The sequence below is a fragment of the Perognathus longimembris genome, chromosome 25 (assembly GCF_023159225.1).
Source record: "Perognathus longimembris pacificus isolate PPM17 chromosome 25, ASM2315922v1, whole genome shotgun sequence".
NCBI classification, from domain to species: domain Eukaryota; kingdom Metazoa; phylum Chordata; class Mammalia; order Rodentia; family Heteromyidae; genus Perognathus; species Perognathus longimembris.
The window spans coordinates 2,640,497-2,661,546 of record NC_063185.1 but is presented as its reverse complement, the minus strand read 5'-3'; the positions used below and the strand labels follow the sequence as shown (position 1 = coordinate 2,661,546).

The 21,050-nt window shown below is 45.1% G+C and overlaps 1 protein-coding gene across 2 annotated transcripts in view; it reads right to left on the bottom strand.

The window, feature by feature from the left end:
* The window catches only part of LOC125342225 (CREB3 regulatory factor), a 53,237-nt gene extending 32,676 nt beyond the window's left edge, over positions 1-20,561 (bottom strand). The window contains exon 1 of one of the 2 annotated variants that reach the window (XM_048334374.1): positions 20,452-20,561. The gene's annotated coding sequence lies outside the window, so the exon portion shown is untranslated. Of the gene's footprint in view, positions 1-19,315; positions 19,470-20,451 lie in introns of those variants that run through there. The other variant, XM_048334373.1, reaches the window with a different exon arrangement.
* Positions 20,562-21,050: the final 489 nt, after the last annotated feature.

Below are 21,050 nucleotides of genomic sequence, written 5' to 3'. Positions count from 1 at the left end.
ATTCCTGAGAATATATACTTAGAAGAATTTTATGTAAGCACTCTGATGTGTGCGCACCATGTTCATAGAGGCACTATTCACAAAAAGCTTAAAAGATGGTAAAAGAAGTAGCCATTGACCACTGAATGGACTGAGTATAGTATATATAACACAATATTATTCCATCATAAAAGGGAACAAAATTCTGATATGTACTCCAACTGGAATGAACCTTAAAACTTTAAATGAAACAAGACAGGAAAAAAGCAAAAGGAGAGATGTTGTAGTGCCTAGAATAGACAAGGTCAATAAAGATAGGAAGTAGAGCCAGGATGGTGTCACACATCTGGAATCAAGTCCTGGAACTTGAACTCAGAGTCTGGTTGCTGTCTCTGTGCTTTTACTCTCAAAGCTAGCTAGCTTTGTGGCCACTTGAGGCCACAGCTCTTCTGCCTTTCTTCTTGGTAGATAACTGGGATAAGAGTCTCACGGACTTTCTTGCCTGGGCTGGCTTCAAATCATGATCTTCAGATCTCAGCCAGCTGAGAAGCTAGGATTGCGGGCATCAGCTACCAGCACCTGGCCATTCTCATTTTTCTTATCTTTTTGGTGGTACTGAGGATTGAAGTCAAGGTTTTTGTATGTGCTAGACAGGCATTCTATAACCTGAGTCATGCTTCCAAACCTGTTTGCATTTATTTCTTTTAGTGGTGGGTCCAGCTGAACTAGGATCCTCCTGTGTATGAGTCCCCCCCATCACTGGAATGACAGGTGTGCACCCAGAATTTCATTAGTTTAGATCTTGGGAACTAGGATTACAGGTATAAGCCACTACACCCAGCCAGAGAAAGCACTTTTGATCCCAGCCACCCTTGGATACCACAGAAGACAAAATTATTCCATTATATTTGTGATTTCACAAAGCACACTGATGAAATTTAGTGGAGTAGCAAAGGCCATTATTTTGATAAAAATATCTCAGTGAAATAATCAGGCTAAGTATTAGGATGACCCCTGTATATCCTACCCCCCTACCTGGCCTTTTTTACAAGGATATGAAAGTTGTTCAAGGTCATTCAGAAAACGAATGCCTTTGAGCAAATCTTTGATCACAGAAACCTATCTTTATTCTTTGTTCCTCCATGATAATATCAGTGATGCTAAAAGAATTCTCATCTGATCTGGGTATTTCTTTGTTCCCATCCCATCCTTCATATACACAATGCCACCACCCCACCAAAGCATCCTTGTCCTAGTACTAGTAGTGCCATCACTCTTCTGACAGTCACAGAGGGCTCACCTCAGCTTCGACTACTCGTCCCCTTCCCTAACTGATGTGCCCAATCATGCCGAGTCTCTTAAATGAAGACATTTTGACCACTGGACTTGGGACTGAACACAAATGCATCCATTTGACCTTGCTCTTCCCACTTCCAGAAACTTTACTTGTTTCTCCATCATCCTTAAATTTACCATTCCAACCAACAGTCTTGTCTCTCCTGATATTACCTCTCTCCAGTTCTCAGGACTCACATTTCTTTTCTCTATTTTCTCCCCCTTTCTTTCCTTCCTTCCTTCCTTCCTTTCTTTTATACCTGGTTTATCGAGTGGGTTTCATTATGTAGCCAACTGACTTCCAATACCCTATGTAGCTCAAACGGGCCTTAATTTCTCCTTGAATTCTCCTGCCTAAGCACTTCTAGTGCTGGGACCACAGTCATGCTTGCCATGCCTGGCTTGAGGCCTACATAAAAGTTATTCACCCTGATGGGGCACTGGTGGCTCACACTTGTAATCCTGGCTATTCAGGAGGCTGAAATCTCCAGATCATACTTCAAAGCCAGCCTGGGAAGGAAAGTCTGTGAGACTCTTACCTCCAATGAACCACCAGAAAACCAGAAGTGAGGGCTGGGAATATGGCCTAGTGGTAAAGTGCTCGCCTCGTATACATGAAGCCCTGGGTTCGAGTCCTCAGCACCACATATATTTTTTAAAAAAAGCCAGAGGTGGTGTTGTGGTTCAAGTGGTAGAGTGCTAGCCTTGAGCAAAAAGAAGCCAGAGACAGTGCTCAAGCCCTGAGTTCAAGGCCCAGGATTGGCAAAAACAAACAAACAAAAAAAGGGCTGGGGATATAGCCTAGTGGCAAGAGTGCCTGCCTCGGATACACGAGGCCCTAGGTTCGATTCCCCAGCACCACATATACAGAAAACGGCCAGAAGCGGCGCTGTGGCTCAAGTGGCAGAGTGTTAGCCTTGAGCGGGAAGAAGCCAGGGACAGTGCTCAGGCCCTGAGTCCAAGGCCCAGGACTGGCCAAAAAAAAAAAAAAAAAAACACACCATAAAACCAGAAGTGGAGCTGTGGCTCCAAGTGGTAGAGTGCTAGCCTTGAGCAAAAACACTCAGGCACGCCTCCCAGGCTCTGAGTTCAAGCCCCCACAACTGACAAAAAAATTGCCCTATCCCATCACATCATCTTAGCACTGTGTTCCTAAGTCTTCAACAGTGATTTATTAAATCACTGTGATTAAATAATGATTATTATCCACTTCTAATAATGACCAAAACACACATATACAAAAGAAAACCCTAGCTTTCCAATCCTTTCTTTCCCTACTCTTCTACAAATAAAGGCTAGTACTAAATGTAACTTTATTGTCCTGGACCCTTGATTGTGCTTACAATTCTCCTTCATTGGCCTGAGGATGTCCAGCAGTGGGAGTTTGGTTCTCATATCATTGTTCACATTTTTCCTTGCCTTCTTTGCCAACCACTCCCCTTCACTGCCAGATTGTAAATCTTTTGAGATTGGCCATATCATGTTTCTATTTCATGCCAGTGCCAACAGCAATGCCTTTCCCAGGACAGAAATCAGACAAAGTTGGCTGATAATGAATGGAAAAATCCCCAAGGCCACAGGTCCTTCTGCATCATGCCTCAGAGGTACAGTACTCTTTATACATGAGGAGGACAGCACAAAGAAGTTAGGCATTCAATACATACTTACTGAACATCTTTTATATGTTCCAAAGTATCTTAAAATAGCTTCTTTTTTGTATGTGTGCCAGTCCTGAGACTTGAACTCAGGCAGGGCCACTATACCTGTGCTTTTGTGCTCAAATCTAGTACTCTACTGTGTGAGCCACAACTCCACTTTTGCCTTTTTTTTTTTTTTTTTTTTTTTTTAACATTCGCGGGGTTTGAACTCAGCCTGGGCTCTGTCCCTGAGCTCTTTTGCTCAAGGCTAGCACTCAGTAACTTTGAGACTCAGCTCCACTTCCAGTTTTCTGCTGGGTGGTTCATTGGAGGTAAGAGTCCTGTAGTCTTTCCAGCCTGGGCTGGCTTTGCACGGAAATCCTCAGATCTCAGCCTCCTGAGTAGCTAGGATTACAGGTGTAAGACACTGGCACCCTGCTTTCTGGGAAACTCTTATCTGCAAATAACCACCAGAAATCTGAAAATGGAGCTGTGACTCAGTGGTAGATCGCTGGCCTTGAGCTGAGTTCAAGCCCTAGGAATGCCACAGATTTTAAGAAAGAATTGGGTTTTCTGAGTTCTGCAGATATTTATAAAATGCAAATAGCAAAAAGGTCAGGACTCTCTTGGGCACTCACAGACTGGAGTAAAAGCCACATCCAGGGACACACACACCATCTCCCTCCCCGCCCCCCCTGCTCTGGGGGCAGGGGGGTCAGGCCTTCTTCAAAGTTTGTTATTTCTACCCACAGTTCCAAGTCTTGACGCTGTCTCAGGAGTGGCCCATTAGAGAGACAGTTTTCAAATTCCCAGCAAGTGCTGCTCTACTCTGTGAAGGAGGCAATACTAGAGCCCCAAATGCACAACTGGCATGGAGGTGAGGTGCACAGGGCTACAAGCAGAACTGTGCAGCCACCTCTTGCAACTCTGACAAAGGCTCTGTGCTTTTTAGCTCTAAAACTCTTGAAAATGAGGAAACACTAGGTACTAAGGTTCTACTTAACTTGGCTCGTGGTAGCACAACTCTACTCACTGTCCTACCTCAGCCTCCTGAGTGCTGGCCTACCAGACCTCTCCCACCATGACCGTGCTTTGTACGAAAATATTGGGAACTTCATTCCAGAGGTCTCCCTGCCTTCCTGTAGGTGTAAAAGCAAGAACAGCCTCTTACTTTGCAGGGATATTAACTCAGGCAAATAGCTTCAGTACAAAACAATAAATGGTAGCTATTTTTATTCTAGATTCCTTCTTTGGCATGCAATGAAGTTCCTGGGATGCTTCATAGGAGAAGTTATAAACCCAAACTCAAAATCTGGTTGTCTAACTGAATTCCCAACTCATCACAAACACTCAGCTGCCTAGATTTAGGTTATAGAGGGATACTCAGGCAGCTCGTGTCCTGACACGACACTCTTTTCCCCAGCTGTAAGAGGACAACTATTACAATTATGCTGATTTCATTAGCAAAGTAACCTTGGGATTCACAAAACCAATGTGTACACCTACAAACTAGTAAAGAATAAGAAGAGAATTACAAGGGGAAAGAGATCTTTGCTTTTACTGCTCAAATAATTTTATATATCACTTTTTTATGCTTACAGTGGCTTTACCATAGATTCTATGCAACTTGAGGGAAGGACTTAAACAGCACTGAATAGAAGCAGAGGCTATCTGGGGAGAGGTAGGAAGAATAGTGAAATCTGGTTCTATCACTCCACCAGGCATTCAGTGTTCTTAGCCCCACACCAGAGAGCCAAATTCACTTAGAGTAAATTTGTTAGTTTTTAGCTTGGGAGTTTGGAAAGCCAGAAAATTACTGAACACAAAAGTAACAAGGACCTTACAAATGTATTCTACTGGGAATATATATGTTTAAAAACAAGACAAAGTTAGTTGAAGATTTAAAGCAGGGTCCTCCAAATGGACTACAGCCAGAAATCAACATTCAGAGATGGGTTTTGTTTAGGTCCCTCAAAGGGTTTCTACTATCTCAGTTGGGGTGGAGGGGAGGTACTGAGATTTTTGGGTTCAGGGCCTTACATTGGCTATGCAGGCACTCTTCCACTGGAGCCACTCCACTAGTTGCTTTCTTGCACTGGTTATTTTTCAAGGTTTTATGACCGGGCCAGCCTGGACTGTGATCCTCCTGTTTTGTGTTGCCTTTTGTTGCTGGGATGATAGACATATGCCACCATACCCAATCACTGATGAAGATGGAGTCTTGCTAACTAACTTATGGCTAGGCTCACCTCGAATCGTCATTCCATGATCACTGCTTCCCAAGTAGGACTAATTTACTTACTTTAACATCTTGAATTTTAACTGCCATGACTCTACTTTTGAAGAAGTAATATTTTGAATAATTTAGATTTTTTTTTCAGTCCTGGGACTTGAACTCAAGGCCCACGCTGTGTCCCTAAGCTCCTTTTGCTCAAGGCTAGTGCTATACCACTTGAGCTTCAGCATCACTTCCAGATTTTTCTGTGATTAATTGAAGATAAAAAGTCTTTCCTGCCTGGGCTGGCTTCGAACTGTGTTCCTCAGATCTCAGTCTCCTGAGTAGCTAGGAGTACAGGTGTGAGGCACTAGCGCCTGGCATGAGTAACTAATTCATCAAGAATTTCCTGGGGCTGGGGATATGGCCTAGTGGCAAGAATGCTTGCCTCGTGTACACGAGGCCCTGGGTTCAATTCCCCAGCACCACATATATAGAAAATGGCCAGAAGTGTCGCTGTGGCTCAAGTGGCAGAGTGCTAGCCTTGAGCAAAAAGAAGCCAGGGACAGTGCTCAGGCCCTGAGTCCAAGCCCCAGGACTGGCCAAAAAAAAAGAATTTCCTCATTCCCATGGAGAGAGAGATAGATAGAGAGAGAGAGAGTTATCAAACAACACTAGGCACATATTCCTTGAAAGAAGAATGCTCACACTGGAGTCATCCCCTAGTAAATGGCCCTATTCTCTCTAGCTTGTTCCAATCTCTCCATTGAAACCCATTCACAGATGTGGATGCTATAGTGAGAGCTAACTTTCTCACTTGTAACCTTTCTTTGGTGCCTGTCCTAGGGCTTGAACTCAGGTCCGGGCACTGGTCCAGAGCTTTTTCACTCAAAGCTAGTGTTCTTGAGCCACTTGAACCACAGCCCCACTCCCAGTTTTTTGGGGAGGGAGTTGGAGGTAAGACTCTTATGACTTTCCTGTCTGAGCTGGCTCTGAACTGTGATCCTCAGATCTCAGCATTCTGAGTAGCTAGAATTATAAACGCAAGCTATTAGCTTGACTTTTAACTTTGATAGCTCTGCAATTGACCTCTAAATAAAAGGTAATGTTGAAAAAGTATTTTAAATGAACATTTAAGAGCTTTATTCACAATAGCCTAGAATCTAGAAGCAAGGCAATGTCTTATCATCTGGTTCAAGGCAATTATTGTGGTATATCTGTGTTATAACCAAGAAGCAACTGATACATAAAACAAGGAGGATATCTCAAAAGTTCTGCTAAGGGAAGGAAGTGAGACTTAAAGACAGTGTATTCTGTCATTGCTTTTGTAAGAAGATCCAGAGGAGACAAAAGTTCAGTAATACAAAGTAAATCAGTGATGGGCAGGTCAAGGGAGGAAAGCCAACCACAAAAGAGGCATGGTAGAATTCTGTGCAGTGACAGGGAATGTTCCAGATATAAATCCAGTAATGGCTAGATGACAGCATATAACTGTCAAATCTCAAAAATGAAAGAACTTTATTTGTTCTGACCTTCCCTCCCTCCCTCCCTCCCTCTTCTTCTCTCTTGTTTTTCTTTCTCTGTCTCGCTTCTATCTCTCTATCTCTCTTACTCTCAGTGCTGGGCGTTGAATGCTTTTATGTGCATTATATTTCAAAAGAGATGATTTTTAAAGACAGTTACTAGGAAACTATTCAAATACTACCAAATTTTTTTTCTTCAGTAGTGTGGCTTGAACTCAGGGCCTGGGTACTGTCCCTGAGCTTCTTCACTCAAGGCTAGCACTCTACCACTTTGAGTCACAGCACAACTTCCGGTTTTCTGGTGGTGAGATAAGAGTCATGGCCTGGCTTCAAATTGAGATCCTCAGATCTCAGCCTCCTGAGTAACTAGGCTGACTGGTATGAGCCACCAGTACCTGACTCCAAATCTACTTTTAGAAGTTCCATGAGAGGGCTGGGATGTAGCTCAGTGGCAAAGCGCTTGCCTAGCAAGTGCAACGTCCTGGGTTCGATCCCCAGTACCAAAAAAAGAAAACACACAAAAAAAAATACAGTTAAAAAAAAAGAAGTTCCATGAGAAAGATGAGCTTTGAATGGAATCTCACAATAGAACTAACTTTAAATGCACAGGAAGCAGAAAGCATGGCACTTTAGTAGGCAGTTTCTGTACTGTAGCCTAAGAAAAGAAGCACCTTTAAATATAAAGGAAAATAGGCTGGGAACTGGTAGTTTATGCCTGTAATCTTAGCTACTCAGGAGGCTGAGGTCTGAAGACAGAAGCTGGGCAAGAAGCCAGCCTGGGCAAGAAAATCTATCACTCTTATATTCAATTAAGTACCAAAAGCCAGTAGTCCTGTGGCTCAAGTGGTAGAATGCTATGCTTGTTCAAAACTGCTCATGGGCAGCACTTAGCCCCTGAGTTCAAGCCCCAGGACTCAGGACCAAATGTGTGTGTATATCTGTATATATGTACATATGTATATATATATATGTATATACATATACAAAATACAAGAGTGTGAAAGAAATCTGTAATGAAAATGAAAGGCCAAGCTACTCAGGAGGTGGAGATTGGAAGGATTGTGAGTCAAGGCCAGTATCAGCAATCCCTGCCTGTGAGAGACATAAGTAGGAGAACTTATTTAAAAAAAAAAAAAAAGAATGGAAAAGGGCCCTAAGCACAAACAACAGAGCTACTAAGACAAAAGAATAAAAAAGTAGTTAAAAGTAAAACTCTAAGAGAATAAAAAGAATGAAGCAAGATGATAAAATAATAGCAAATCACATAAAGTCAAAAAGCCAAAGGTATGCCAGGTACGAATGGCTCAGGCCTTTTAATCCTAGCTACTCAAAAGGCTGAAATCTGAGGTCTGATGCCAGCCCAGGCAGCAAAGTCTATGAGGTAACATCTCCAATTAACCAGCAAAAAGCCAAGAATAGGGGCTGGGAATGTGGCTTAGTGTTAGAGTGCTTGCCTACTAGCATGCACGATTCTTCAATTCCTCCCTCAGTACCACATATACAGAAAAAAGCCAGAAGTGGCACAGTGGCTCAAGTGGTGGAATGCTAGCCTTGAGCAAAAAGAAGCCAGGGATAGTGCTCAGACCCTGAGTTCAAACCCCAGGACTAACAAAAACAACAACAAAAAGGCCAAAAACAGAAGTATAGCTCAAGTGGGTGAGTGCCAGTCTTGAGAGAAAAAAGCCAAGTGAGAGTGTGAGGCCCTGAGTTCAAGCCCCAGTACTGGCACCAGTACACGTGGATGCACGTACACACACACACAATGAATGAATGAACGGTCCTTTGATGTTCAGATTAGGAGAGAGAAGAGGTGGGTTAGATCTTGATAAAAGATTAAAAGTAATCCTAAAAATGAGAGGAAGAGTCCAACCAACCAACCAAAGTTAAAACTACAGAGGAAAAAAGTCCAGATACCTGACAGTGTAGAGCAGGCCAAAGACAGAGAACAAGGTGAAAGCAAATCCTTACACTCTCCTAAGTCTTACAAATCCATTTATTCTCTTCCAGCCACTCCAACCCCACCTGATGCATCTTGTTTATCTCCTCAATTGGATCAGAATATTCTCTTCACTCATTTCTACAACTTGGTTCAAAGACTACTTTTTCTTTTTTTCACCAATCCTGGGGCTTGAACTCAGGGCCTGGGCACTGTCCCTGAGCTTCTTTTGCTCAAGGCTAGCACTCTACCACAGCACCATTTACAGCTTTTCTGTTTATGTGATACTGAGGAATTGAATCTAGAGCTTCATGCATGCTAGGCAAGCACTCTACCACTAAGCCACATTCCCAGTCTTAAAGACTACCTTTTCTATGAAGCTTTTCCAATACTCCCAGGTAGGGTTAGAAGTCTTTATTACATACTTCCAGAACATTTTGTCCTGAAATACTGTCATAACACTTGTCAGCAATGGCTGTCTACCCTCCTAGTCCACAACCAATTGCAATAAAAGATTCAACAGTAAGGATGAAAATCTTACTAAAAAGTAGTTTTAAAAGCCTGTTAGGCCGGGTATGACAGCTCATGATTGTAATATTAGCTACTTAGGAGGTAAACATTGGGGAGGACCTTGGTTCAAGGCCAGTCTGCACAAAAATATGAGATCCCCTTGTAAATCAATAAGCTGGGTGTGGTGGCATGCGCCTGTCATCCCAAATACATGGGAGTTAGGTCTAAGCAGGAGGATGGTGAATCAGGCCAGCCAGCCAGGGCAAAAAATAGGAAGCTCTATTTGAAAAATTAAAGCAAAAAAGTAGTAGCCACACCTTCAGCCTTCAAAGTAGGGTTTTCAAAAACAATGTGTGTGTGTTTTGTGGCTGGAGTGGTAGAGCACCTTTCTAGCAAGTACCAGTCTCAGGGTTCACCTCAACACGACACAGAAAAATAGTCCATGTCTCATCTCACTAATTTCTTCCCATAACCATAGACCTTTTTAAGGTCTACTCTTTTTTTTTTTTTTGGTATTAATTCTAGCTTGAACTCAGGGCCTGGGCAATGCCATAAGCTACTTTGCTCAAGGCTAGCACTCTACCACTTTGAGCCACACCACTACTTCTGGATTGGAGATGAGAGTCTCATGGACTTCCCTGCCAGGGCTGGCTTTGAACTACGACCCTCAAATGTCAACCTCCTGAGTAGCTAGGATTACAGGCAAGAGCCGCCTGCACCTGGTACTTATGTTTTAAATTTCTTGGTGAATCTGTAATAGAGAATACGGCAATTCCATCAAGAACGGGGTGTAGCAGTCTAAGAAGAAACTCCTACAAAATCGGAGGAGCACTTTAAACCCTGGAAGATGAAACATTATAGCAAAGAAAGTGTACAACAAATATCTGAAGGAAGGGGAGGGGGGTTCAGGAGAGACAAAATTGGGAGAAAATGAGGGAAGAGGTGAGACTGTTCAAAAAGAAATGTAGTCATTACCTGATTTACGTAACTGTAACCCCTCCATACATCACCTTTAAAATAAAAAAAATAAATTGAAAAAAAATCTGAAGGCAAAGAACAAGAAATCAGCAAGCTCATGAGTTTATGTCAGGCATAACACCCAAAGATATTTAAATTAAACTATGGTTATATAACAGGGAATGGAAATGTGTTTTTTGGTACTGAAAGGCCAGAATGATCAGAGCTACCAGGAATTAGTAGATCAGCAGTAGTTTAGAAAGTTGTTTAAGGAAAGTTCTCCAATACAGAATTTGGAAGGAAGGTCATAACTTTGGTGAGATGCATACAAAGTGTGTGTGGTTGGTGGCAGAACACAAAACAGTCATCACAAAGTAGATAGTACTTCCCCCATATCAAACAAGCAGTTCCCCACATCAAACAACTCTCTGCCTAGCCTATCACAGGTGTGACTCAGAATACATGCTTCTCCCCTAAGAAGTGACTCTGTTACAGATATAATAACTACCACAGACCTATAAGAAATAAGAAGTTAGCCAGGCTCCAGTGGCTCACACCTGTAATCCTAGCTACTCAGGCTAAGATATAAGGATCGCAGTTTGAAGCCAGCCCAGCCCAGGGCCTTTTTAGGCTCTGTGAGATTCTTATCTCCAATTAACTACTCAAAAACCAGAAGTCGTGCTGTGGCTCAAGTGGTAGAGTGCTAGCCTTGAGCACAAAGAGGGTCAGGGACTGTGCCCAGGCCTTGAGTTCAAGCCCCACAACTGATACAGAAAAAAGAAAAAGAAAGAAAGAAATCGAAGGCTAGTGAAGCATTGAGGGCTCACACCTCTCATCCTAGCTACTTAGGAGGCTGAGATCTGAGGATAGGTGATCGAAGCCAGCCAGGGCAAGGAAGTTGGAGGGAGGGAGGGAGGGAGGGAGGGAGGGAGGGGGGGAGGGAGGGGGGCGGGCGGGCAGGCAGGCAAGGAAGGTTCCATTCACATTTGTCAAACATCCAGAGACTAGGTGTGCCAAGAGTTAATGCCAAATCCAAAGAACCACTTCTTTTTTGTACCTGGTAGGCACACATATTTAGCAAGTTTAGAGTTCATCTGAAAACAAATGAAAACCAAAGCATCTTTTCTAAACATCATAAAAAATAACTCTCTTGATTTAAGGATCAATTTGAGAATAAAGGCTTTTTTATTTGAACAGACTGTGATTAGTTCTTCCTTTCCAAGTAAGAAATGGCCAATATGTCTGCTAGCACACTTTCATTACCTTCCTGATATGCACACTTCTTAGCCATGGTCTCATTTATTTAAACAGCTTAAGAGCAGTGAGAGGTGTGAGGCACAGTGGGGGCAGCGGGTACAGGGAAAGCAGAGGCCGCCTCTGACCTCTGTGAGTTCAGTGTCATCAGGAGACACACTGTGTTAATAAGCAAGTGCTAAGAAAGAGAACCAGAGGAGCATGGGCACCAAGATAGAATAATTCCCATCCAGATCTGAGAGGTGGCTTCAAGAAGCCTTATATATTAATAATATTCAAAGGACAACAGCTTGAGAACATGGCAACTGAACATTTTTCCAGTGTCCCTATGCCATGGAAAACATATCACTCCCATTCCAAGTGGGTTATTAACAGCTAGCCAGGCTAAATAGACGATCAATATGTTCTGCTTTTCCAGGTACCAGTGTCTCACATCTATATTCCTCACTACTAAGGAGGTTGAGATGTGAGGATTGTGGTTCAAAGCCAGCCTAGGCAGAAAAGTACCCATGAGACTCTATCTCCAACAAACGACTCAAAAAAGCTGGAAGGAACATTGTGGTTCAAGTGTTAAAACGCTAGCCTTGAGCACAAAGAGGCTCAGTAACAGTACCCAAGCCCTGAGTTCAAGCCCCAGAACAGGAAAGAAAAAGTTCTGCTTTCTAAACTTTTATCCTTTCACTTGAAACCAAGCTTAACTCAACAAACATAAAGAAATATTATATAGAAACAAGAAAAAGCTATAGATTAAGACAATATCTGCCTATGTTAATATTTTTAGACTACGGCATCTCTTTTCTAAGGCTATTTCTTTTCTAAAGAGAAAAGAGGCATGTACCTTTAAAGTGTTTAAAAATATTCTTTAGCGGGCTGGGAATGCAGCTTAGCGGTAGAGCACTAGCCTAGTATGCATGAAACCCTGGGTTCAATTCCTCAGTACCATATAAACAGAAAAAACCAGAAGTGGTGGTGTGGCTCAAGTAGTAGAGTACTAGCCTTGAGCAAAAGCTCAGGGACAGTGCCCAGACCCTGAGTTCAAGCCCCAGGAATGGCAAAAAAAAAAAAAATTCTTTAGCAGGTAGGAACTTGTGGCTCATAGTTGTAACCCTAGCTACTCAGGAGGCTGAGATGTGAAGAACTGAGGTTCAAAGCCTGCCGGGGCAGGAAAGTCCAAAACACTCTTATCTCCAATGAGATAAGAAGCCAGAAGCAGAGTTGTGACTCAAGTGATAGAAGGCTAGTCTTGAGCATAAAAGCTCAGGGACAGCAACCAGGCCCTGAGTTCAAGCTCCAGGACTGAAAAACAAATCAACAACAATAAAACAACCCACTTTCTTTACCAGACATAGTGATGCATACCTATATTCCTAGAATTCTTGAGTTTAAGGCCAACCTGGGGATATATAAATTAAGATTCCAGAGAGAGAGAGAGAGAGAGAGACAGACAGACAGACAGACAGACAGACAGAGAGATAGACAGACAGAGACTGAGATTGGGGGGATGGTAGTTTGAGGCCAGCCTAAGAGAAAAATTCATGAGATTCTCTTCTTAACCCAAAGCTAAGTTTTGTGATTCATGCCTGTCATCCTAGTTATGATGGCAATCCTAAACTAGGTGGATCACAGCCATGGAGCATGCTCAGGCAGGAAGTAAGGCCCCATGGAAAAATGGCTCAGTGATAAGAGAACTTGCCTGGCAAGGACAAGGTTGTGAGTACAAACTCCAGTACCACTCAAAACAGTCCTACCTCACCTACTATTTAGGTAGCTGTACAAGGATATCAAGCAACAGCACAATCACTATAGCTTCTAATCTGATATATTTAATTGAATATAAGAACTCAAGATCTAGGGGCTTGGGGATATGGCCTAGTGGCAAGAGTGCTTGCCTTGTATACATGAGGCCCTGGGTTCGATTCCCCAGCACCATATATACAGAAAACGGCCAGAAGGGGCGCTGTGGCTCAGGTGGCAGAGTGCTAGCCTTGAGCAAAAAGAAGCCAGGGACAGTGCTCAGGCCCTGAGTCCAAGGCCCAGGACTGGCCAAAAAAAAAAAAAAAAAAAAAAAGAACTCAAGATCTTACCTATTCACTTGACTGTTTGTATTTACATATCTTTGTTAGGAATGATATGATAAAGGCAACTTTAAATCACAATAGGGTCAAACATTGATAAAATGATATAGCATATATGTGTCATATAATCACATATTATAAAAAACATATATGTACATATAACAAACTCATATGCACATATAGAATGCCTACCTTTAATCTCAGCACTCAGAAGGCTGAGGCAGGCAGAATCCAAGTTCAGGGCCAGTATGGGCTATAAAAGTAAGATCATCTCAGCTGGGAATGTGGCTCAGTAGTAGAGTGCTTGGCTAGAATGCATGAAGCCCTGAGTTCGATTCCTCAGTACTACATAAACAGAAAAAGAAAGAAGTGGTGCTGTGGCTCAAGTGGCAGAGTACTAGACTTGAGTGAAAGAAGCTCAAGGATAGTGCCCAGGCGCTGAGTTCAAGCCCCAGGACTGGCAAAAAAAAAAAAAAAAAAAAAGGAAGACCATCTCAAAAATAAAAACTGCATCTCTATAAGAGTGATACCAATATCTGCATTAGATTTTTAGGAAAACAGTGATATGGAAATGATGTAGCTATATTTAATAAAATGTTGCACATGCTTCTACTGCTGGGCACTGCAGCCTATTGCTCAGACATTATCTGAAAGGTGTGTTTACATACTCTGCTATACTGTAACATCTGAGTGTTTAAAACTCAAGAGAGGATGGCAGTTCAAAGCTATCCCAGACAGGAAAGTCCACGAGACTCCAATGAACCACCAGAAAACCCGAAGTGGCACTGTGGCTCCAAGTGGTAAAGGGTGAACTTTGAGCAAAAAAAGAGCTCAGGGACAGCGTCCAGGCCCCTAGTTCAAGCCCTGCAAGTGACTAAATAAATAAATAAATGCTTCAGCAAATTTAATATTCCAACTGGGCTTTGACAATGAAGGTGGGCCAAGTGAAACAGCCAATTCTTTCTAATAAAATTAGAACAGAGCTCCAACTTTTTTGTTGTTGTTACCCTCAGATACTGGGACTGAACCCAGGGCCAAGGGCAAGCACTCTACCACTTATACTAGGGCCTCCAGCCCTTTTGTATTTTGATTTTGAGATAGACCTCAAACCCAGATCATACTGCTTCTAGCTTCCTACTAGCTGAGATTACAGGAATTTGTCATTAAGTCTGGCTAGCAAACATATTTTCTATGGCTGTTTTCTTATAATTTAACATGGAACAAATTAGAGATGACAAATGATTATATGTCCTACAAAGTCTGAACATTTCTCTGTGTCTTTCTTTCCTCCCTTTTCTTTTCCTCTCTCTCCTCTCCCCCTCTCCTTCTCCCCCTCCTTTTCTCTTCTTTTTCTTTCTCGTGCCAGTACTAAAAATTGAACTCAGGGCCTTGTGCTCTTGCTCAGCTTTTTCACTCATGGCTGGGGCTGGTTTCAAATCACAATCCTTTCAGGTCTTAGCCTCCTGAGAAGCTAGGATTACAGAAACAAGCCACCAATATTTACTATTTGATTCTATCCCAAAAGCCCATCAGCGCTTGCTAGAATAAGTAAGAGTAGCTAGACACTGTGGCACACTCCTGTAATTCCAGTTACTCAGGAATCGAATCACTGAGTTCAGAGCTAGTCCAGGCTATATAAAGAGACCCAGTCTCAAAGAAAAATCACACACACACACACACACACACACACACACACACACACACACACACACGAGAAATGGTCAAATATACAACTGGTCTACCACTTTACCCAATTCTGCAACTCAATATTGAACATGACCAAAGACTCAATGAATAATTTTCCAAAACAAGTACAAACCCAAATGGAAATAAGCCTCTGCAAATTCATTTCCAAACCATAAAATTGCCAATATTGATTACAAGTTCAGTTTTAAAAGCAAATTGTAAGTTGTGTATAGTATTTATACCTGTAATCTCAGCACTGGCAAGACAGAGGCAGGATGAGTCCTATCTTGGGCTATACTGCCTCAAGGATAGCCTGGGGATATAAAGATCTGGTTCAAAAATGTCAACTTAAAAATGAGCAGAGTGCAAAATGGAAAGTGTTCTCAAGAACTCTACCAGAGTTCTAGCCTTTAATAAAAAGCTCGGGGACATACAGACCTGAGTTCAAGCCACAGGAGAGACCTAAATAAATGAATAACAGACCAATATGCCTGGCAACTGGTAGCTCATGCCTGTAATTCTATATACTCAGGAGGCTGAGATTTGAAAATAGAGGTTTGAAGCCAGCCCAGGCAAGAAAGCTCATGGGGCTCTTATTTCCAAAATTTCATGAAAAAAGCAGAAGTAGAGTTATGGCTCAAGTGCTAGCCTTTATTTTAAAGCTCAGGGAATGGCTGGGAATATGGCCTAGTGGTAGAGTGCTTGCCTCATATACATAAAGCCCTGGGTTTGATTCCTCAGCACCACATATACAGAAGCAGCCAGAAGTGGTTCTGTGGTTCAATTGGCAGAGTGCTAGCCTTGAGCACAAAGAAGCCAGGAACAGTGCTCAGGCCCTGAGTTCAAGCCCCAGAACTGGAGAGAGAGAGAGAGACTTATTTTTGGGCTGGGAATATGGCCTAGTGGCAAGAGTGCTTTCCTCGTAAGAGCTCGGGGAGCAATGGTACTCACTGGACATTGTGCTGAAAATAAACTATACAACTTGTGGGTGGGGACGGGAGGCAGGGAGAACTGGGAGAGCGAGGAAGGGGTGACGTTGTCCCAAAAGAAATGTACTTTATTTGACTTACATAACTGTAACCTCTCTGAACATTACCTTTATAGTCACAATAAAAATTTAAAAAATACTAAACCCCAAAAAGAGCAAGCTCAGGGAGCTGAACACTGATGGCTCACACCTACAATCCTAGCTACTCAGGAGGCTGAGATCTGAGAACTGTGCTTCAAAACCAGCAGAGGCAGGAAAAGTTCTTGAGACTCTGATTAAGCATCAGAAAAACCAGTAGTGGAGCTGTGGCTCAATGTGGTAGAGTGCTAGCCTTGAGGCTCAGGGACAGCGCCCAGGCCCTGAGTTCAAGCACTAGAACCAGTACAATAAATAAGCAAATAAATAAATGCAAAGTGAATCTGGTTCTCTTACTATTTTAAAACTATGCTACATCAATTTAAAAAAAAATCAAGACACAAACACCTTGTACTTCCATTTTCACCCGTATTTAGTTCAGAGTACCACCAGGAACCACATTAGTTATTCCTTTACAATGATCTAGAACTCATATCACCCAGTAAACTAAGTCCTGATCTTTATTAAAAGTCTGTTTCCAGCCAGGCACCAATGGCTCATCTCTGACATCCTAGCTACTCAGGAGGCTGAGATCTGAGAACAGTGGTTCAAAATCAGCCTGGGCAGGAAAGTCCAGGAGATTCTTATCTCCAATTAAGCACCAAAAAGATGAAAGTGGCACTGCGGCTCAAAGTGGTAGAGTGCTATCTTGTCTAGGCCAAGTTCAAGCCTCACAATAAAAATGTTATGCTTGCTGGGTTCCAGTCAGGTGCTGGTGGCTTATACCTATAATCCTAGCTACTTAAGCAGCTGAGATCTGAGGATCACAGTTCCAAGCTAGCAAGAAAGACCATCAGACTCTTATTTCCCATTAGCTACAAAAAAAAAAAGCCAGGGTGGAGGTGTGGCTCAAATGGTAGAGTGCTAGCCTTTAGCACAAAAGCTTAGGGACAGTTGCCAGGCCCTGAGTTCAAGCCCCAGGACCAGCACACACAAAAAAGCTATGCTTAAGAACTAAATAAAGCTAACGGCTGGGGGAATCATGGTTCAAGTGGTAGAGGACTAGAGGACATGCTTAGCAACTGTGAGGCACTGAGTTCAAACCCTCCTGTCCCCTCACCCCCACCCCAGTGCCCATCCGCATATAACCCTAAAGCTGAGCCAGCATGGTGGCTCAGGTCTATAATTCTAGCTACTGGAGGATGACATTTGAGAGTCAGAGTTCCTGCCCAGTCCAGGCCAACAAATCCATGAGACTTTTTAATCTCCAATAAATGAGCAAAATGCCAGAACTGTATGTGTGGCTCAAGTAGTTGAGAGCTATCAATAAGTGGACCAAAAAAAAAAAAAAAACACACACACACAAGGCCCCGAGTTCAAGCCTTATACTGACAAAAGAACTAGAGCCAAGACAAGATCTCAAAAAAAAAAACGATAAAACGTTTTAGATTAAAATAATTTGGAGTTATGCTTTTATACACTATTTTTTGTGTGTTTGTCTTTCTGTTTTGCAACATAGTCTCACTATATAGGCCAGGCTGGCTTTGAACTCTTCTTGATCCTCATGCCTCTGCTTCCCAAGTGCCAGAATTATGCATACCATTCTTTTTTGCCCATTGTGGGGCTTGAACTCAGGGCCTGGGTGATGTCCCTGAGCACTTTTGCTCAAAGCTAGTGCTCTACCACTATGAGCCACAGCACTACTTCCGGTTTTCTGATGATTGATTGGAAGTAAGAGTCTCACAGACTTCCCTGCCAGGGCTGGCTTCAAACCTCAATCCTCAGATCTGAGCCTCTTGAGTAGGTAGGATTACAGGCATGAGCCACTAGTGCCTAGTTGCATACCATCTCTTGAGTCAATCAAACAAAACAAATACAAAAAAAAATCAAGAAATCATTTATCAATTGTTATTTTTCTCCAGTTGGAAAAATCGTATGAATTCTTTTAGTTGTTGATGTTGGCCATGCGACTTGAACTCAGGGCCTGGGTGCTGTCCCTGAGCACTTTTGCTCAAGGCTAGTACTCTACTATTATGAGCCACAGCACTACTTACAGTTTTCTGGTGATTCATTGGAGATAAGCATCTCATGGACTTTTCTGTCTGTGCCGACTTTGAACCACAGATCTCAGCCTCCCTAGTAGCTAGGATTACAGGGGAGAACCACCAGCACAAGGCTTCATTTCTTAAATACCCTCAACTCTGGAAGCCCTAGGAGGGCATGCATGATCTTTCTCCAAAATGCTCAACTATACCAATGAAGTTGCAAGTTCATGTAAAGTTTCAATTAAACATTGAACACGGCCAACAACAAGATCTCAAAATAATCACAATACAATTAAAAGACTTTCCAATTACACCTTTGTATACCTCCTTTGGTATATCTCCTAGCTGTTTAACACGAAAGAAAACTAGACAAGCTATTTAAAAGTACAATGAGGTGACAACTTGTTTGCCAGTCAAGAGTTAAATGTTTTACTTCTTTTTTAAAAAGAACGAAGCCAGACCTTGATCCTCTTTTTCACCTGTGGCTAGCATATTTTCCAAAGTTCTAAAGATTATTCAAACCTCAGTCCTTAAGGCTGTTTTGTTGGTTTTTTCCCCATAAAATTGATTTATATCATCTACCAATATGTATCAAGTGAGGAGAGCTGGTGGCGCCCGCCTGCAATACTAGCTACTCAGGAGGCTCGGAGGATCACGGTTCGAAGTCAGCCTGGGAAAGTCTATGGGATCCTTATTTCCAGTTAACCAGCAAAAAACGCCTAAAGTGGAGCTGTGTGATTGAGCCCCAGCCTTGAATGAAAACGCTTAGTTGGGGCAGCTTCTAGGCCCCAGTACCGGCATAGAAAAAGAGAGAGAGATAAATAGGGAGAGAGGGAGGGAACGAGAGAAGAGGGAGGGAGAAAGGGAGAGGTAGCAAGTGGCAAATTACTACCAAGCCATGGCGATAACGGGACCTGATCATTAGAAGGCATCCTGATTTAAATTAAAAAAAAAAAAAAAAAGGAAACCGCACCCAGCCCCAGCCCCGAACTTTCAGTTTTCTCTTTGCAAAACCCAGAAAAGCAGCACTTCCCTTTCCTGCCAGCCTCCAACCCGAGGCCTGGTGCAAACATTCATTCACACCGCTAGTTATCCAGTACCTCCTGAAGGTGGTCACACAGGCAGAGCTGTTTGCTCGGTGGGGTTAAGGGAGGAGGCGACTACAAGGCGGGGCGGCCGATCCGGAGGGAGACTCCCGGAGGCTGAGCCCGGTCCAGCCCCAGGAGCCGCCCCCGGGGAGGCTGGTCTACCCTCGGCACGCCGCGGGAGGGGAGCCGTGGGTCCGGACCGCTCCCCTGGAGCTACAGCCAGGTCTTGCTTAGTTGCGCGCGGACACCCGGAACGCCCCCGACCCGGCGCCCGCGCCCTTTGCCCCGTCTCCGCCCCCCCCCCCCACCGGTCCCTCCCATCTAACATGGCTGCCCCACCCGGCCCTCCCGGCACAGCCTAACCCCCGTGGTGCCGCCTCCCCGGCGCCCATTGGTGAAGCAGCCCCGTCCCCCTTTTCTATTGGGCCGGAGCCGCTGCCACTCAACGCGAAGGCTCCGCCTCCGAACCGCTTCAAGCTGCCTTGAGCGGACATATAAACAAATCCCGAGAGAGGGAGGCTACCGTCTCCCCGGTCGCTTCTGGGGCGGGGACGGAAGGGGGAGCGGCCCAGCCTTTCCCGCAAGACGCCCCTACCGGGGTCCCCTCCGCCCCGCGGCCCCCGTCCCGCAGCCGGACCCCCACCTCCGCGGCCCCGGCCCTTCCTCACACGCCCCCCTCTCCCTCTCTCCACCTCCCCCGCCGGCCTCGCCTCCCCTCCCGCCGGCCCCTCCCACCCGCTCGCTGCTCTGACAGGCCGGCAGCGGGCAGCCGCGGCCGGGGGCTCCGGGAGGCCCCGACACTCCGGGCGCCGGGCGCTGCCCACCCTCGGCCTACACCGCCGCCCGACTCCGGGCCCCTCGACCGCCGCCCCGAGCTTTTATGTAACCGTCCCGGGCCGGGGTGGGGGAGGGGACGGGGCTCCCGTGACCGGCCGTCCGGCCGGCGGCGGCAGCGCGGCCCCGCGCTCCGCGCGCCCTCGGCCCCGGCGGCAGCCCCGGTCCCCGCCCCGCGCCGGCCTCGCCCGACAGCTCGGGCGCTCCTTCTCTCCTAGGCCGGCGGGCCCCCCTCGGTCCCCAGCCCGGAAAGCAGAGTCCTCCTCTCCAGCCCCATCCCTCTACGAACTCCGGCGGCGGGCCGCGGAGCTTACCTGTGAGGCCGGGGCCGGAACCAGCTCAGGGGTTGTGTCCGGCTCCGCTGCTGGGGCCGCGGCCCCTCTCCATGCTGCCTCGGGTTTGTTTTGTTTATGTCCTTCCTGACGGGTTCCCGGAAATCGCGTGACTCGCCCCCCTCACGTGGGCCGCGGCGAGGAGGAGGAGGGAGGCGGGGGCCCGCCGGCCGCGGGCCAATCGCGAGGCGGCCTGCGGCTCGGCCAATCAGAGGCGTGCCTCGGCAGGGCACCCCTGTCACGTGATATTGGAGGGGCGGGTTGCCGGGGAAAACCAGGAAGAGAGGGCGGGGCGGGGGCTCGCGTTCCCTGTGCTGCCGCCGCGTAGGCGGGGGGGGGGACAGGGGCGTGGCCTGGGCCCGGGGGCGTGGCCTGGCTGCGCTCGCTGGTTCATAGGAGATGCTGGTCCTTTCTCCGGAGCGTTGAATCGGATAGCGGAAATACGTGACGGGGCCCTATGTGTCCCCAGCGCCCATCAGGGGCTTAAGTTCTCTGAGACCCGTGGGGTTAAGGCAACGGTAGCTAGGTGGGAAACCTTGCCTACCGTCTCTTTTATCCGTGCCATGCTGGCTCTCTGACCA